At 48.1% G+C, this 17,024-nt stretch overlaps 1 protein-coding gene across 1 annotated transcript in view; it reads left to right on the forward strand.

Moving 5' to 3' along the window:
* LOC141272996 (receptor-type tyrosine-protein phosphatase T-like) overlaps window positions 1–17,024 on the forward strand; it is a 424,966-nt gene that overhangs the window by 345,916 nt on the left and 62,026 nt on the right. The window lies entirely within an intron of this gene.

Genomic DNA, 17,024 nt, shown 5'->3' on the forward strand with positions numbered 1-17,024 from the left:
TGGACCTTGATCCGTCAAGACTAGAGATGAGTGGTGTTCGACTCGAACTGTTCGCCAATCTCAAATTCGAGCTGTTTTGGGTGGTGTTCGAGCCGTTCGGCGAACACAAACGATTTGAGAAAAATTCGGCTGTTCGAGGGTTATGTTCGATAACTGTTCGTGCACCAAAATCATAACTGGATTTTTTCTCAGTAATGCTGAAAATTAATGTTAATACGCAGTTTGAGTGTACAGCGGGGCGGGGGGAGGGGCAGGGGATGGATCTCTGCAGAAATAATAAAGATCTCCATTTTTTTTCTCTTTCCCGCATTTACAGTGGGGAGGTGCAATCTGTCAGCCTATCAGCAGCGCACACACGGAGCGAACTGCTTTTTTTCACACAAGCATGGGCATGTGTCATTGGCAGTGTATGTCACATGTCCTTGCCCTATAAGACCAAGCCATTTTCCCCGTCACCACCATTTTCTCACTGCTGCAGCTGCGTGTTAGACGGCACCGCTGTTGCTGTGTGCACTATACTTTGTTAATTTCAAGCCTATTTTTGCACAAATCTACAGATAGCTTGGGAGTAGGGAATAGTTGTGATTGCAGTCCTTTTCAGGGCTAGGTTACATCAGTTCCTATCAATTTTATCAGGCAGGTCTGTGCTCTTAAATAGATAGGTTGGGAGTAAAGACTAATTGTAATTGCAGTCCTTTTCAGGGCTAGGTTACATCAGTTCCTATCACTTTTTGCCAGGCAGGCCTGTTTTAGTGCTGTGCAAGTTTTTTCACAGCATTTGGCTAAATCTAGCAAAGCAAATCCTTTTTGGCCTCTTGCAGTGTTTGTTAGTCAGTGGAGTAGCATATCTGTGTTGCAAGCTACACCACCTGTGTATAGAATACAATTTTTTTTACTGCACCTAGTGAAGTAAAACCTTTTGGGCATAGCATAATTCTATTAGTCCATCTATACTGACCTCCATCAGGTTGCAAATTCAATATAATTTTTTTCTGCATATAGCTCTGAAAAAATATTTGGCCTTCTAGCAGTGTGTGGGACTTGTTCTTTTAGTCCATCTATACTGACCTCCATCAAGTTGCAAATTCAATATAATTTTTTTCTGCATCTAGCTCTGAAAAAATATTTTGGCTTGCAGCAGTGTGTGGGACTTGTTCTATTAGTCCATCTATACTGACCTCCATCAGGTTGCAAATTCAATATAATTTTTTTCTGCATCTAGGTCTGAAAAAATATTTCGGCTTGTAGCAGTGTTTGGGACTTGTTCTATTAGTCCATCTATACTGACCTCCATCAGGTTGCAAATTGAATATAATTTTTTTCTGCATCTAGCTCTGAAAAAATATTTGGGCTTCTAGCAGTGTGTGGGACTTGGTCTATTAGTCCATCTATACTGACCTCCACCAGGTTGCAAATTCAATCTAATTTTTTTCTGCATCTAGCTATGAAAAATATTTCGGCTTCTAGCAGTGTGTGGGACTTGTTCTATTAGTCCATCTATACTAACCTCCATCAGGTTGCAAATTCAATATAATTTTTTTCTGCATCTAGCTCTGAAAAAATATTTCGGCTTGTAGCTGTGTGTGGGACTTGTTCTATTAGTCCATCTATACTAACCTCCAGCAGGTTGCAAATTCAAAATAATTTTTATCTGCATCTAACCCAGCCAATACTTTTGGGCTAATACCACAGTTTGGCCACTCAGCTCTGCTCGGTTCCCATCCATTGTCTTTTGTGCAAACAACTCCAGAGTTGTGAATTAGTTAACCACCAAAATGAGTGGAAAAAGGCCTGCTGCTGGTGGAAAGGGGAATAGGCGTGGGAAAGGGAAGGGAAAAAAAGGTTGTGTCCGTGGGGTAGGTGTTAAAGCAACAGTAACATCTGCAGAAGAAAGACCATCTTCCAGCCAAACTAAGATGTCTACCTCTTTTAGCGGACAATGTGATAAGATCCCTTTCTTACAGCCACGCCAATCGCTACAAATTCCAGATGAGGCACAAAAACAGCAGGTGCTTCAATGGATATCAAGTGCTCCTTTAAGTGGGCTCTCCTCCATCTCAATTTCAACATCACAAATACTCCAGTCCTCAAAGGTGTCACCCCAATCGCACTTGCTTCCTCACAGCTCCCAAGTCTCCAGCTGCCCGTCTGAGTATGGGGTAGAACAGATGGTTGAGTCTGCAGAGCTGTTTACTCATACTATAGCCTGGGAATCAGAGGTCGACTCCAGCGCTTCTGTGAATCCAGACGATGAAATGATCTGCACTGATGCCCAGAATCTTTGAGTCGGATCCAGGACCGGGCGCAGAAGGTTCTGACCATAATGTAGACCCTCGTTCCCAAGCTGTAACTCCTGTTGGTGGAGACAATGAGGAAGACGATGATGAGACTCAAATACCTGATTGGAGCGACAACTTTAGTTTTTTGTCAGGGCAGGAACAGGTTGGCTCTGAGGACGACGGGTGTGATAACACACAGGGTGATGATGACGAGGTTGGAGATCCCACTTACTGTCAACCCACAGTCAGCCAAGAGATGAGGTCAGCAGAGGAGGTGGAGGAGGATGCTAGTGACGACGAGGTCAGGTTGCGCCTTCCTGGACAGAGACGTAGTACTGGAAGCACGTCAACAACTGCATCCTCAAACACAACTCTGCCTCTGACCACAAGTCGTGGTGGCTCTTCAGGTCGCATGGGTGCTAAGCCTTGCATAGCCTGGGCATTTTTTCAGATCGATAAAGATGACCCAACTCGTGTTATCTGTAACATTTGTCAGCAAAAGCTAAGTAGAGGCCAAAAAATACATAGTTTGAGTACTTCATGCATGAACCGGCACATGGATATGAAGCATAAGTTGCAGTGGGAAGCTCACTGTGCTACAATGCGGCCTAGCCGGCCAGGCCAACCACCGTCTACCACATCTTGTGCATCCGCGGCCTCTTCATCCTCTGTGACTGGGGGGACAGCAGTCGCACCTGTTTTGGGACACAGTCCTGCCACCTCTTTACCCGCAACAGCCAGCGTGATTGGCAGGTCATCATATTCTTGGAAGGTGGAAACACCAGCTGGTGTTGAGCGCTGTCCGACATCGATAGCACCACCTTTGGATCAAGGCAACCTAACATGTCCGCCTGCATCTTCCTCACAGACCGGCAGTTTGCCGGGGACACCCTTCTCAACCCCGTCTAAGCACAACAGCCAGCCCTTGGTCCCTCAGATGTGGACAAGTAAAAGACTATTTCCTCCTAGCCATGAGAAAGCTAAGAGGTTGAATTTCACCATCTGCAAGCTCTTGGCTACAGAAATGCTTCCTTTCCGCCCGGTGGACACAGAGGATTTTCGAGACCTTATGTCCGTCGCAGTGCCCCAGTACCAGATGCCCAGTCGGCACTACTTCTCAAAGAAAGGTGTGCCTGCGCTCCATGTCGCACACAACATCACCGCTTCTTTGAGAAACTCTGTGTGTGACAGGGTGCATTTCACCACAGACACTTGGACGAGTAGGCATGGACAGGGGCGTTACATGTCGCTGACTGGGCACTGGGTAACTATGGTGACAGCAGGACAAGGGGCTGCTGTCCAAGTCTTGCCGTCCCCACGAGTTGTGCGTCAATCCTCTTTATCTCAAAGTTCCTCCACTGCTTCTGCCTCCTCAACCTCCTCTCGGTCTTCCACCTGCACCCAAAGCCTGTCTGGTCATGCCACAAGCTTTCTAACGGCTCAGAAGCGATCCTGCACACCTCCTTACTATGCTTGCAGCAGGGCTCAACGTCATCAGGCGGTTTTTACTTTGAAATGTCTGGGAAATGTGAGTCACACAGCTGAGGAGTTGTGGTCAGCTCTGGAGAACCAGTTTCATGAACGGTTGTCTCCACTGGACCTGAAACCAGGGAAGGCCGTGTGCGATAATGCTGCAAACCTGGGTGCGGCCCTTCACCGGGACAATGTCACACACGTGCCTTGTATGGCTCACGTGTTGAACCTGGTTGTCCAGCAATTTTTAGCCCACTATCCCGGACTAGATGGCCTTCTGCAGAGGGCACGGTCGCTGTGTGCTCACTTCCGCCGTTCGCATCCCGCAGCTCAGCGACTTACATGTCTACAGAAGTCGTTGGGCCTGCCACTTCACCGGCTAAAATGCGATGTGCCTACCAGGTGGAATTCAACTCTGCACATGTTGCAGCGACTGTGGCAGCACCGACAAGCCCTGGTGCAATAAGTTGTGATGTATAGCCTGGGCCAACGAGATCCAGAGGTGGGGCAAATCACGCTGGATGAGTGGTCTCAGATCAGGGACCTATGCACCCTTCTGCACAGTTTTGAAATGGCGACAAAGATGTTTAGCGCTGACGATGCCATTATTGTTATTATTATTATTATTATTATTATTCCGGTGATTTACTTGCTGGAGCACATGTTAAACAGAATTCGGAGTCAGGTGGTGGCACAAGAGGAGGTGGAGGAAGTAGAGGAGGAGGAGTTGTATGCGGAAGGGCTAACATCTGCAAGGTCCAGACGGTCGGCAGCACCAAGGCAGCAGGCATGTGAGGGTGGGGGAGATGGTTTTACCAGGGCGCATGGTTGCAGCCAAACTAGTGAGGAATGTGTAGGAGCCCAGGAAGAAGTGGAGGACGAACTGATGGAAGACTCATCAGATGAGGGAGATCTTGATCACATTTCTGTTGTGCGAGGTTGGGGGGAGAGGGCAGAGGAAGGAAGCATGATTGTTACCTCGCCACCAACACAACAGGGACTTGGTGCTCCTGGATGCGCAAGACACATGAGTGCCTTCTTGCTGCACTACCTGCAGCATGACCCTCGAATTGTGAGAATTAGAAATAATCCTGACTATTGGGTTGCCACACTGTTAGATCCCCGGTACAAAAGTAAATTTGCAGAAATTATTCCTGCCATAGAAAGGGATGCACGCATGCAGGAGTATCAGCAGAGACTGTTGCAGAATCTTACATGTGCTTTTCCCCAAAACACTAGTGGTGCATGTAGTGAATCTTACAGTTCCAACTTGCCAACCGTGGGACCGTCGAGTGTTCAGCTCTCAAAATGTAACAGAAACACAGTATCTGCTGGTAACATCAATTTTGCGGAATCATTTCACCACTTTTTTAGCCCATCCTTTGCAAGGCCACAGGAGACAAGAAGTCTGACACATAGTCAACGCCTAGAGACGATGGTACAGGAGTATCTCCAAGTAAACATTGAAGCCATGACTGTGTCACTGGACCCTTGCTCTTTTTGGGCTTCCAATCTGGATAAATGGCCGGAGCTCGCCACTTACGCCTTAGAGATCTTGTCATGTCCCGCAGCCAGCGTTCTGTCTGAACGTGTGTTCAGCGCTGCTGGTGGTGTGCTGACAGATAAGCGCACGTGGCTCTCCACTGATAATGTAGACAGACTCACGTTCATAAAGATGAACAAATCATGGATCCGAAACGACTTTTCAACCCCTGTGTCATCCTGGGGAGAGTAAAAGCTTGATGATTTGTTAAAATCACCTCACTAACCATTTTAAGCTTTAAAATTACTAATCATGTTTATCTGTATCTTGGCTGGAAAATAATTTGGGCCTTGTAGCAGTGTGCAGTACTGATTCTATTAGGCCATCTATACTAAGCTCCACCAGATTTAAAATTACTAATCATGTTTATCTGCATCTTGGCTGGAAAATAATTTGGGCCTTGTAGCAGTGTGCAGTTCTGATTCTATTAGGCCACCAGATTTAAAATTACTAATCATGTTTATCTGTATCTTGACTGGAAAATAATTTGTGCCTTGTAGCAGTGTGCAGTTCTGATTCTATTAGGCCATCTATACTAAACTCCACCAGATGTTAAATTTCTAATCATGTTTATCTGTATCTTGGCTGGAAATTAATTTAGGCTTTGTAGCAGTGTGCAGTTCTGATTCTATTAGGCCATCTATACTAAGCTCCACCAGCTTTCAAATTAATAATAATTTTTAGCTGCATCTAGCCCGGAAAATAATTTTGGGGCTCCTAGATGCGCAAGACACATGAGTGCCTTCTTGCTGCACTACCTGCAACATGACCCTCAGATTGTCAGAATTCGAAGTAATCCTGACTATTGGGTTGCCACACTCTTAGATCCCCCACACTCTTCAATCAACCTTTTCATTTTAGTAAAGAACAAAAAAATGGTCATTTTTGAAATTATAAGCATTAGCAGGTTATTAGAAACTGAAATCAAACAGTTTTCAACTCAAAACTTTATTCTAGGTGATGTTACATTTGCAAATAGGACCCCTTGTTCGAAAGGAGCTTCTGAACTCTCTCGTCCATTGAATTTGTCAGGTTTTGGATGGTTTCTGCTTCAATTGTTTTTCATGAGGACAGAATACCCTCCCAGAGCTGTTGCTTAGATGTGAACTGCCTCCCGCCATCATAGACACTCCTTTTGATAATGCTCCAGAGGTTCTGAATGGGGTTGAGGTCAGGGGAGCATGGGGGTCACACCATAAGTTTGTCCCCTTTTATGCCCATATCAGCCAGAGATGCAGATGTGTTATGTGCAGCATGAGACGGTGCATTATCATGCATGAAAATGATCTTGCTGCGGAATACACGGTTCTTCTTCTTGAACCATGGCAGGAAGTGCTGTTTGAGAAACTCCACATACATTATGGAGTTCATCTTTACCCCTTCAGGGATCCTTAAGGGGCCGACAATCTCTCTCCCCATGATTCCAGCCCAAAACATTACTCCACCTCCTCCTTGTTGGCGCTGTAGCCGTGTTTGCGTGGGGTGTCCATCAACCAGCCATCCTCCACTCCATCCATCTGGGCCATCGAGCGTTGCACGGCACTCATCGGTGAACAAAACAGTTTTGAAGTCAGTCTTCATGTATTGTTTGGCCCACTAGAGCCGTTTCTGCTTGTGTGCAGTGGATAGAGGAGGTCGACAGGATGGCTTATGCACAGCTGAAAACCTCTGAGGGACTTTGTATCTTGTTTTTCGGGGGACATTGGAGGCACCAGCAGCTTCAAAAACTTGTCTGCTGCTATGACAAGGCTTTTTTGCCGCTGCTCTTTTAACCTGACGTAATTGCCTGTAGGAAAGAGTCCTCAATTTTCCCTTATCAGCACGCACACGTGTGTACTGTGAATCAGCTACATACTTCTTGATTGTGCGATGATCAGGATGAAGTGTCTTGGCAATGTTGATTGTAGTCATGCTTTGACCTAAACACTCCACAATTTGTTGCTTCTCAGCAGCCGACACATCCTTATTCTTTCCAATTTTGGCAGAAAATGTAGGCTGCTTAATAATGTGGGACAGCTTTCTTAAGTAGTCTTGCCTTTCATTGCACACACCTGCCAAACTAATTAGCACAGGTGTATGCAATTGCTTACAGTGATATAAAGAGCCCTGACACACATCACCATCAATGAGTTTAACTGACAAACAAAAAAATTCTTACCTTATCACTCCTAAACACTTTTTGCATAATAATTTGGAACACAGTGTACATGTGCTTTTCCACAAAACACCAGTGGTTCACGTAGTGAATCTTACAGTTCTAACTTGCCAACCGTGGTCTGTATGGAGTTGTTCAATAAAGGGCCCAAAATTAAGATAACATAGACGGGAAAGGTCTCTATGAATAGAAATTCCTAAGTATTTGATACCCTGTGAGGGCCAGGCAAAGGGAAAGTTGGACTGGATGGAATCCTGTATGGATTTGGGGAGGGAGACATCGAGGGCCTCAGACTTCGCTGCATTGATTTTAAAATTTGACCATGTAACAAAGTGATCTATTTCAGCCATAACAGCAGGGATGGATATATGTGATTGAGTGATATATACTAGGACATCATCAGCAAATGCAGAGCACTTGTACTCGGTGCCTCCCACCTCAATCCACCTAATATTGGGGTTATGGCGAATTGATGAGAGCAGGTGCTCCGTCACTAGGATATATAAGAGAGGGGACAGAGGACATCCCTGCCTTGTTCCATTGGTGATTATGAAAGGTGATGAAAATGTTCCATTTATCTTCAGCCTAGGTGACGTATTGCGATACAGGGCCGTGATTTTGCCTATAAAAGGGTCCCCTAGACCCCTACCCCAAGCTTTTTAAGAGAATAATATATGGCGTGCCAGGAGACTCTATGGAATGCTTTCTCAGCATCCAACGAGAGTATCTAATTACAAATTTTTAACTGCATCTAGCCCAGGAAATACTTTGTGCCTAGTAGCAGTGTCTGCTAGTCAGCAGATTATCCCAGCTGTTAAGCAAGCTACACCACCTGTAGTTTGGACACTTAATTTTTTCAAAGGAAATGGTTCGGGCCCCCGGGACACTCAGTGAAGAGCATCGGGGAGGCACCCCAAGGCATAGGGGCTGGGACTGGCGGTAGGACGCTTTGCGGTTGACCGCCGAGCTCGATCCTTATAAAAGCTTTTTAACTGCGGCAGCTTTAGTGGACGCTAGTGGAGCTGGAATTACGCGGCTGCTGGCATGAGACTTGCCCTCCATTAGATCCTTGTAAAAGGATTTAAAGTGTATTCATTCAAATTGGAGAGACAATTTAAATTAAAAAGCTTAGACCTGTCTCCACCACAGGGGGGCTCGCTTGATCCACCAGCAGACAGGCACCAGTATTGGGAGAGGGGGGCTGGCCGTCAGGGTCCACCGCAGCTCTGGCACAAACCCGGCGACACGGAGGTCGCACGGGCAGGAACGGACTGGCCGTGTCGGCTTCGCACTTTTTTGGTTTTAGAAGGGCATGACATGCCTATATCTGTGTCTCCCCCTCCTTTTACTCCTCCACCTCTTTTCTTTTCGCATGACTATATGTACTTGTCACTTTTCCATGTGTTAGTTGTGTCTTCTCAGCAGTTTTTCAGCTTTTGGACACCTTTGAAGGTGTTTTCTATGTGTTTCTATGTGTTTTTGTTTGCCTGCCATTGGTTTTAACGGTGTTCGAAGGTGGTCGATGAACAGTTCGACGAACATACGGGTGTTCGACGAACCGAACCGAACTCGAACACTACGGGGGTGGCTCAGCACTAGTCAAGACCTGTTCCGGATACCTGTGTGAACCGCAGAAGTGTTATTGGAAGGCTCTGGCCGCTGTTTGGGCTGTCAAGTCTTTAACAGGAACCACCACCAGGAACCGGGAGTAATGGTCCACAATCGTGAGGGCATAGATGTAGCCGAACCAGCTGGGAGCCAACTTCACATGGTCCAGAGCTACCAACTCAAGAGGCTGCCTGGTGACGATGGGCCTCAAGGGTGTCTTCTGGCTGGTACAGTCCTTCCTTCTGAGGTGGCATGGGCCGCAGTCCCTGCATCACTTCTCTATGGCCCCTCTCATACCGACCCAGTAGAACCGCTCTCTCAGTAGGAACTCCAGTTTCTTCCACCTGAAGTGTCCCGCTCTGTTATGGTAGGCCTCCAGGACCATTGCTGCATCTCGCCTTGGGACCACTACCTGCCAGGTCAGCTTGTGCGTTCGGTGGTTGACAAGCCTTCTGCACAGCTTACCCTCGTAGAGGAATAGCCTGCTTTTCTCCTTCCATAACTGCTTGGCTTCCTCTGGAGCGTCCGGGCCAGGGCTAGCGTCTGCTTGGGTTAACATGTCTTTCACCAGGCGTATTGCAGGGTCACTATCTTGCGTTTCAGCCCAGCCGTGGTGGGGTAAGGGGTTGAACATGACGGTGGTTAGGTCTTTGTCTCTTACCCGGTGAGAATACTGAGTGGCTCCATACCGGTGGAACACAGGGAGCTCTACTTCCTCCAGCTCTTCCGAGTCTTCTTCTCCTTCAGGTAGGTGGGGCATTCTTGATAGGGCGTCTGCGTTGGCGTTGGTTCTGCCTGCCCGGTATTTGATTGTGAAGTCATAATTTGATAGCCGGGCCATCCACCCCTGTTCTAGGGCACCTAGTCTTGCATTGTCCAGGTGTGTCAACGGGTTGTTGTCCGTGTACACAGTGAACTTTGCGAAGGCCAGGTAATGCTTAACCATTCTGTGACGGCCCACACCACTGCCAAGAATTCTAGCTTGTATGAGCTGTAATTCTCCGGGTTTCTTTCAGTGGGCCTCAGCTTCCGGCTGGCGTACGCGATCACCCTTTCTCTGCCCTGCTGGTTCTGTGACAGTACGGCTCCCAGCCCCACATTGCTGGCGTCTGTGTGAAGGATAAAAGGCTGGCCATAATCGGGGTAGGCCAGGATCTCATCCCCCGTGAGGGCCATCTTCAACTGGCGGAAGGACTTGTCCCACTTGAAGGGTGGCTTGTGACTTCTGGATTTAAACTGGCCTATCAGGAGGTCCTGCTTTGGAGCTGCCATCTTTGTGAACCCGGGGATGAACCTTTGGTAGTAGCCTACCAACCCGAGGAACTGCCTCACTTCTTTGATGTTTGAGGGGCTTGGCCAGCTCTTGATTACTGTGACCTTGTCGGGGTCGGGGGCTACTCCTTCTGCACTCACCATGTGTCCCAGGTACTGTACCTTCGGCTTTAACAGATGGCACTTGGAGGGTTTCACTTTCATGCCAAAGCCTGCCAGGGCCTCGAACACCTCGGCCAGGTGCTTGAGATGGTCCTCGTAAGTCTTCGAATAGACAATCACGTCGTCCAGGTAAAGTAGGACCGTCTCGAAGTTTCGGTGCCCTAGACAGCATTCCATCAGCCTCTGGAAGGTCCCGGGTGCGTTGCAGAGCCCAAATGGCATACAGTTGAATCCGCTCAATCCCATCGGGGTGGTGAAGGCGGTATTCTCCTTGTCAGCCTCTGCCGCAGGAACCTGCCAGTATCCGCTAGTAAGGTCCAAAGTAGAGAAGAAATTAGCTGATTTTAGGGCTGCTAAAGACTCCTCTATTCTAGGTAACGGGTACGCGCCTTTATGGGTGATACGATTGACCTTTCTATAGTCCACGCACATTCTCATGATACCGTCTTTCTTTTTTACCAAAACTAAGGGAGCTGCCCAGGGGCTACAGCTATCTCTAATGACCCCAGTTTCTTTCATTTCTCTCAGCATGCCCTTTGCATTCTGATAATGTGCAGGGAGTACAGGCCTGTATCTCTCCTTTATTGGTGGGTGGCTCCCCGTGGGGATGTGGTGTTCTACCCCTTTTACTCTGCCGAAGTCTAGCGGGTGCTTACTAAAGACTAGAGATGAGCGGTGTTCGACTAGAACTGTTCGCCAATCTCAAATTCGAGCTGTTTTGGGCGGTGTTCGAGTTGTTCGACGAACCCGAACGATTTGCAAAAAATTCGGCTGTTCGAGGTTATGTTCGATAACTGTTCGTGCACCAAAAGCATGTCCTGCATGTCTGGCGCTATTTAGAGCACCAATCATGCAGGGATTGTCTGCCACTCACTGTAATGCCACAGCCATGGTGGTTGTGGCATTACAGTGATTGCCCAAATCGATGGGAACAGTGCTCACAGTGAAACATGAAAAGCCGGCAATTCAGCAGCAGCTTACACCGGTACAATTTAGAACAGAAAGAATAGAGAATCACACATAGATTAGATAGATAGAAACATGTCTGTCACATATATAAGAAGTACAGTGACAGTGTTGCTTACTGTACTTGTCATTTAGTGTAAAGGATTTCTTAAAAAAAATAATAGTGTTTTGATGCACCGTCTCTTTAAAAAAGCCGGCCGGCAATTCAGCATCGATACCCGACAATTTAGAATAGAAGGAATAGAGAATCACACATAGATTAGATAGATAGAAACATGTCAGTCACATATATATGAAGTACAGTGACAGTGTTGATTATTGTACTTGTCATTTAGTGTTAAAATAAAGGATTTATTTAAAAAAAATTGGCGTGGGGGTCCCCGTAATTTTAGTCTCTAGCAAAGGCCAGGCAGATAAATCCTATGGATGCGCCATTTCTGGGACGGCTGATGGCTGGTGTTTCTAGCCTGGGAGGGGGCCAATATTCATGACACCCTTCCTGGGCTATTAATATCAGCCCCAGCTGTCTGCCTAGCCTTTGCTAGCTATTAAAATAGGGGGGACCCCACGTCATTTTTTTGGGGGGGTCCCCCATTTTAATACCTAGTAAAGGCTAGTTATTCAGCTGGGGGCTGATATTAAAAGCCTGGGAAGCTCCATGGTATTACCCCCTTCCCAGGCTTCAAACATCTGCCCCAGCCGTCTGCTTAACCTCTGCTAGAGACTAAAATTACGGGGAACCCCACGCCAATTTTTTTTTTTAATAAATCCTTTATTTTAACACTAAATGACAAGTACAGTAACCGACACTGTCACTGTACTTCTTATATATGTGACTGACATGTTTCTATCTATCTAATCTATGTGTGAAGCTCTATTCTTTCTGTTCTAAATTGTCGGGTACCGCTGCTGAATTGCCGGCCGGCTTTTTTAAAGAGACGGTGCATGAAAACACTAATATTTTTTTTAATAAATCCTTTACACTAAATGACAAGTACAGTAACCAACACTGTCACTGTACTTCTTATATATGTGACTGACATGTTTCTATCTATCTAATCTATGTGTGATGCTCTATTCCTTCTTGTCTAAATTGTCGGGTACCGATGTATGCCGCTGCTGAATTGCCGGCCGGCTTTTTTAAAGAGAGCATCTTCTGAGCAGTTTGTCAGCTTTTGGACACCTTTGAAGGTGTTTTCTATGTGTTTCTATGTGTTTTTGTTTGCCTGCCATTGGTTTTAACGGTGTTCGATGGTGTTCTAAGGTGTTCGACGAACAGGTCGACGAACAGTTCCTCGAACATCCCGGTGTTCGACAAACCGAACCGAACCCGAACACTACGGGGGCGGATCAACACTGCTAAAGACTCGCTCGTAGTCCTGAACCACCCGGTAGACTCCTTGTTTTTGGTGCAGGGGAGTAGAGTCAGCACCCACATGGAGTTTCTGGCACCAGTCCTCCTTATGTTTCTGGGAGCCATTATCCTCCACCGGGGGAGATGGAGGCAAGGGTTCCATGACCCTGAGAGCATTGTGTTCGACGGCAAACAATTTTGCTAGTGTAGCGTGCCGGGGCAAGTGTACTTCCCTTTCCCCGATGTTTAAGATCCGGACGGGCACCCTTCCATGGCAGACATCAACCACCCCCTGGGCTGTCAAAATGGTGGGCCTGCTGTCTGAGTACACGGGTTCTACCATGGCTTGGTAGTCTGTCCCTCTTAACCTGATTGCAGTCCAACACCAGATCATCATTTCGCTTTTGGGAGGCATGGCAATGGGGAATGGGTCGCTCATCCTCACGCTACTGATCTCACCACCAGACAGTTCTACCTGCTGCCGTCTCATCAGGGCTCTTATCTCTTTCTGGAGGACCCTCTGTTGGCTGGAGCTCGCTTTCATCGCCACCTGCTGCAAAATTACAATTACTTCTGAAAGACAGTTTTCAATAATGTTAGTACCCAAAGTTATTTTAGGTTGACTTTCTCGACGGTCAATGTCCACAATGATCACTCCCTGTGCCGGTAGTTCAACCTTACCAATCTTGATGGTCATCTCTCTGAACCCCACCTGCGGCACAGGTTGGCCATTTCTGGCGATGATGCTTAAGTCATCGTCTGGATAACGAGTTATATCAGCGTCACTCCAGTACCGCTTGAAAAGTACGTAGGGGATAGTAGTCACTTGAGACCCGGTGTCCGGCAGTGCACTCATGGGAATACCGTCCAGCACTACGGGTAAGACCGGGCGTCCCCCCACGTACTTATCGCACCAATTAGACAGGCCTGGTGACCTTATGCCTGGGGGTTGGCCCTCTGCCCCAGGTCAGACCCATTTAAAGTACAGTACCTGGCTATGTGTCCTGGCTGGCTGCAACGGCGGCAAATCGGCTGTCCATCCTCAGTGTAACGGTCGGCGGGCCTCCCTCTGAACGACGGGATCCTCCTCTGTCGACGCCATGGGACATCCTCCGGGCTGGAAGCCAGCTTGATTGGTCCTGACGGTTCCACCTGCAATGACTGTACGGTCCTGGTCAATGCAGCCACACTCTTTGTTAGTTCTTGGATCTGATGGTGCAGGTTTGCAGGCTGGGATGGATTTAGGGCCTGTGCATCAGCCCCCACAAGGTCTGCGGGGTAAGGCGCCACCCCCTGGTGGTAAGTGATGGCAGGGCGCCGGGAAGCTACAGCGTCACCTGGTGCGGGTTCTCGGAGCACCCGGATTGCCCTATCTTTGAACTGTGCAAAAGTCAAATCGGGGTTCTGTAGGGCCATGAGGCGCAGCTGGGTTCTGTCGGCGCTGGACAGCAGACCTTCTATGAACTGGTCAGTCAACAGTTTATCGGTGTCCTGCACGCTGCCAGGGTCAGCTTGTTTGATAGCTCTCAGGGCTTCTTGCAGGTTCAAGGCATAGTCTCTGATACTATCTTGGGCTCACTGCTTACAGCCATAGAACCGCATTTTGATTTCTGCTGAGGTACGGGTGTCAAAGGTGTCCCGCAAACGGGTCAGAACCCCCTTTACAGTCCTTTTCTCCTCTGCTGTCCAAGACTTTACCTCCCGCTGGGCCGCACCAGTTAACTGCCCTATCAGTATGCTTACTTTCTGTTCTTCTGTCAGGGGATAAACTTTGAACAGGCTATACAGTCTTTCTTTAAAGTCGCCCAAGGTATGCGACTCGCCGGCATACTGGGGCAGCCAGGCCGCTCCGGGGATGTAGGGCATGGAAAACGGCATCACAGCTGCAGCGTCTACGCTGGTGGTAGAGGGTCCCTCCACATCCGACATCTTCCTCCCCCCTAGTTAACCATAACCATGGCCTACCTTCCGAAGATCCTCTTCTGTAGGCCGCAGCTCCGCTCGTGATGCTCTGGGTGAGGACCTTGCGTCGCGGGGTGATGACGTCAGCGTCGCTCTCTCTCCTGCCAGGACCTTGCGCAGCGTCTCAGCATAGGGTGGAGCTTCAGGTCTCACGCGTTTTTGACGTCCACGCCCCTCTTCTTCCCGCGCGGCGTCCCGAAGATGGCGTCCGATGGCGGGAAAACGGCTGAGGATGGCGGGAAATGGCCCCGATTGGCGGGAAATCTCTTTTTAAGGTACGTATACAGTCTTTTCAGGTGCGCAATACCCGTTTGTGGCGGGTTTGTCACAATCCTGCCGACTACGCCAAAGTTGACTCACCCCCTGGGCCATGGGGTACCCGGAACCGGGCTTCTGTACGATGCTGGAAGTAGTAGTGGCAACCCGATCCCGTGGCTCAGGGTGGTCAGACCAAATTGTGGCAGTCTATGTATTAGTGTTTTGGAATGTCCGACTACGCCACCCGTGGATTGCGGTCAGGTTTGACCGCCGCTGCAAGGCAGACCGCTGAGGCTGATGTTGGTGTGCAGCACAGGGGTAGGATAACTCCCCACGTGAAGAGTGTAGCCTCAGGGCAGAGTAGGTGAATGCTGGGGGTGATAGTGCAGGCCGCAATAGTAAGAGTTCAGAGTCCGCTTCAAACAGTCCAGGGTCTTTATTGCAGGTATTATTATTGACCCAACAGGAGTACCGGTTAGGAGGGAGTGGGCCTGGGTATCTGAGAGCATTCGGGCGAGCCCCACTGGTCAGGGTGAGTATGTAGGCCTACCGTTCTCTCTATGCTCTTGCTGACTATCCCCCTTTTCGTGGTGTAATAGCCCACGTCCCTGAGCTGGCCGTGTACTTCACCTGTATGGCTTGCGACTCGGGCCTTGGGTACCTTTTGCTTCTCCTTGCTGTATTGGTCCCTCTGTGTGGCGGAGCCTCCAGGCTTCTTAGGCCAAGGGACCTGAAATCCCTCGCGGGTTGGTTCTCTGCTGCTGGGCTTGCAACCCTGACAGCCTCGGACCCCAATGTCCGGTTTTGGGCTTCTCTCAGCCAGGACCGTCTCTCGTCGCCTCTGTCCCTTGCTCGCAGTCTCTACTCTGCCTCACGGACTCCTCAGCTGCTGCTGACCTGTCCCTCTCCTCTGGGAACCCTTCTGGACACTTCAGAAGTGGGTTCTGATCTCTCTAACCCTGCCCCAGTTCCAGCTTTTATAGGGGCAGCCAGCTCCCCCTACTGGCCTGGGACAGGAGGTGCCTCATGCTAATGGTCCCTGACCAGGGAACCTCCCTCCTGCTCTCAGACACAGCCTTTAATATTTGTGGCATCCAGGCCTGGGGTGACACATAAGCTTTTTCACAAGATGTCCAAAAATTATATCTTTATGGAGCAAAAAATAGGTTTGCTCAGCAATTTCAAAAGTAAAGAAATAATGGATTGTCAACAAATGATAAAAAAATTATCCCTTTTTTGGGATCCACAACAGACTTGCTGTTCTCAAAATTGTTGAAGAATTGCAAAGGCTTTTTATCAAGCCATCCAAAATGGTCCTGTTTTTTTAAAGGGAGCTGGAATAGGCTAACTGTTTTCAAAGTGAAGAAGCAATGGCCTGTCATCAACAAGCCTTTCAAAAAAGTAGCCATATTTTGTGAGCTGTTTGATGTTTGTGAAGCCTCGAGAGAATGTATTGCAGCAGTACAGTCTATTACTGTACAACACAATGGGCAGCCATGAGATGTGTGGCTGTTGCGGCTGTGCAGTGGCAGCAGCCTTGGCCACATGGTAGAGCGGTAGAGCATTTAGATGGGGTAGGCAAGTAGATATCTGGTAATGTATGGCCTGCAATGGCAACCCTGTTTACCTACCAAAGTGTGCAAGTTGATAAAAATATTTTGTTGAGCCCCTTCATTGCGCCAATAGATGTGTTCACATCCCACCTGAATTCAGCGGCCGGTTGCTGATACTTGCTATTGAGACGTGATTCTACCTAGATTTTCTGGCCCCATTCTCTTTTGTAAAGGCACGTGGGCTTTTGTATTCTTTCTTCACTTTTAATATAAAACGTCTCGTTATATTTTTGCAATACCTGTTGTAATTGTCTACTCTAGATACAGTAAACCGCATGACTGTACTGCTGTTGTTGCCCCATGTTTGTTAGCGGTTGTGAGTCTTCATGTCACGACTTCACAACCGAGCATTTTAGGTTTCATTAAATTAATTTTCATT

The sequence above is a fragment of the Phyllobates terribilis genome, unplaced genomic scaffold, assembly GCF_046119375.1.
Source record: "Phyllobates terribilis strain yellow unplaced genomic scaffold, ASM4611937v1 Scaffold_1__5_contigs__length_1240528914, whole genome shotgun sequence".
Classification (NCBI taxonomy): domain Eukaryota; kingdom Metazoa; phylum Chordata; class Amphibia; order Anura; family Dendrobatidae; genus Phyllobates; species Phyllobates terribilis.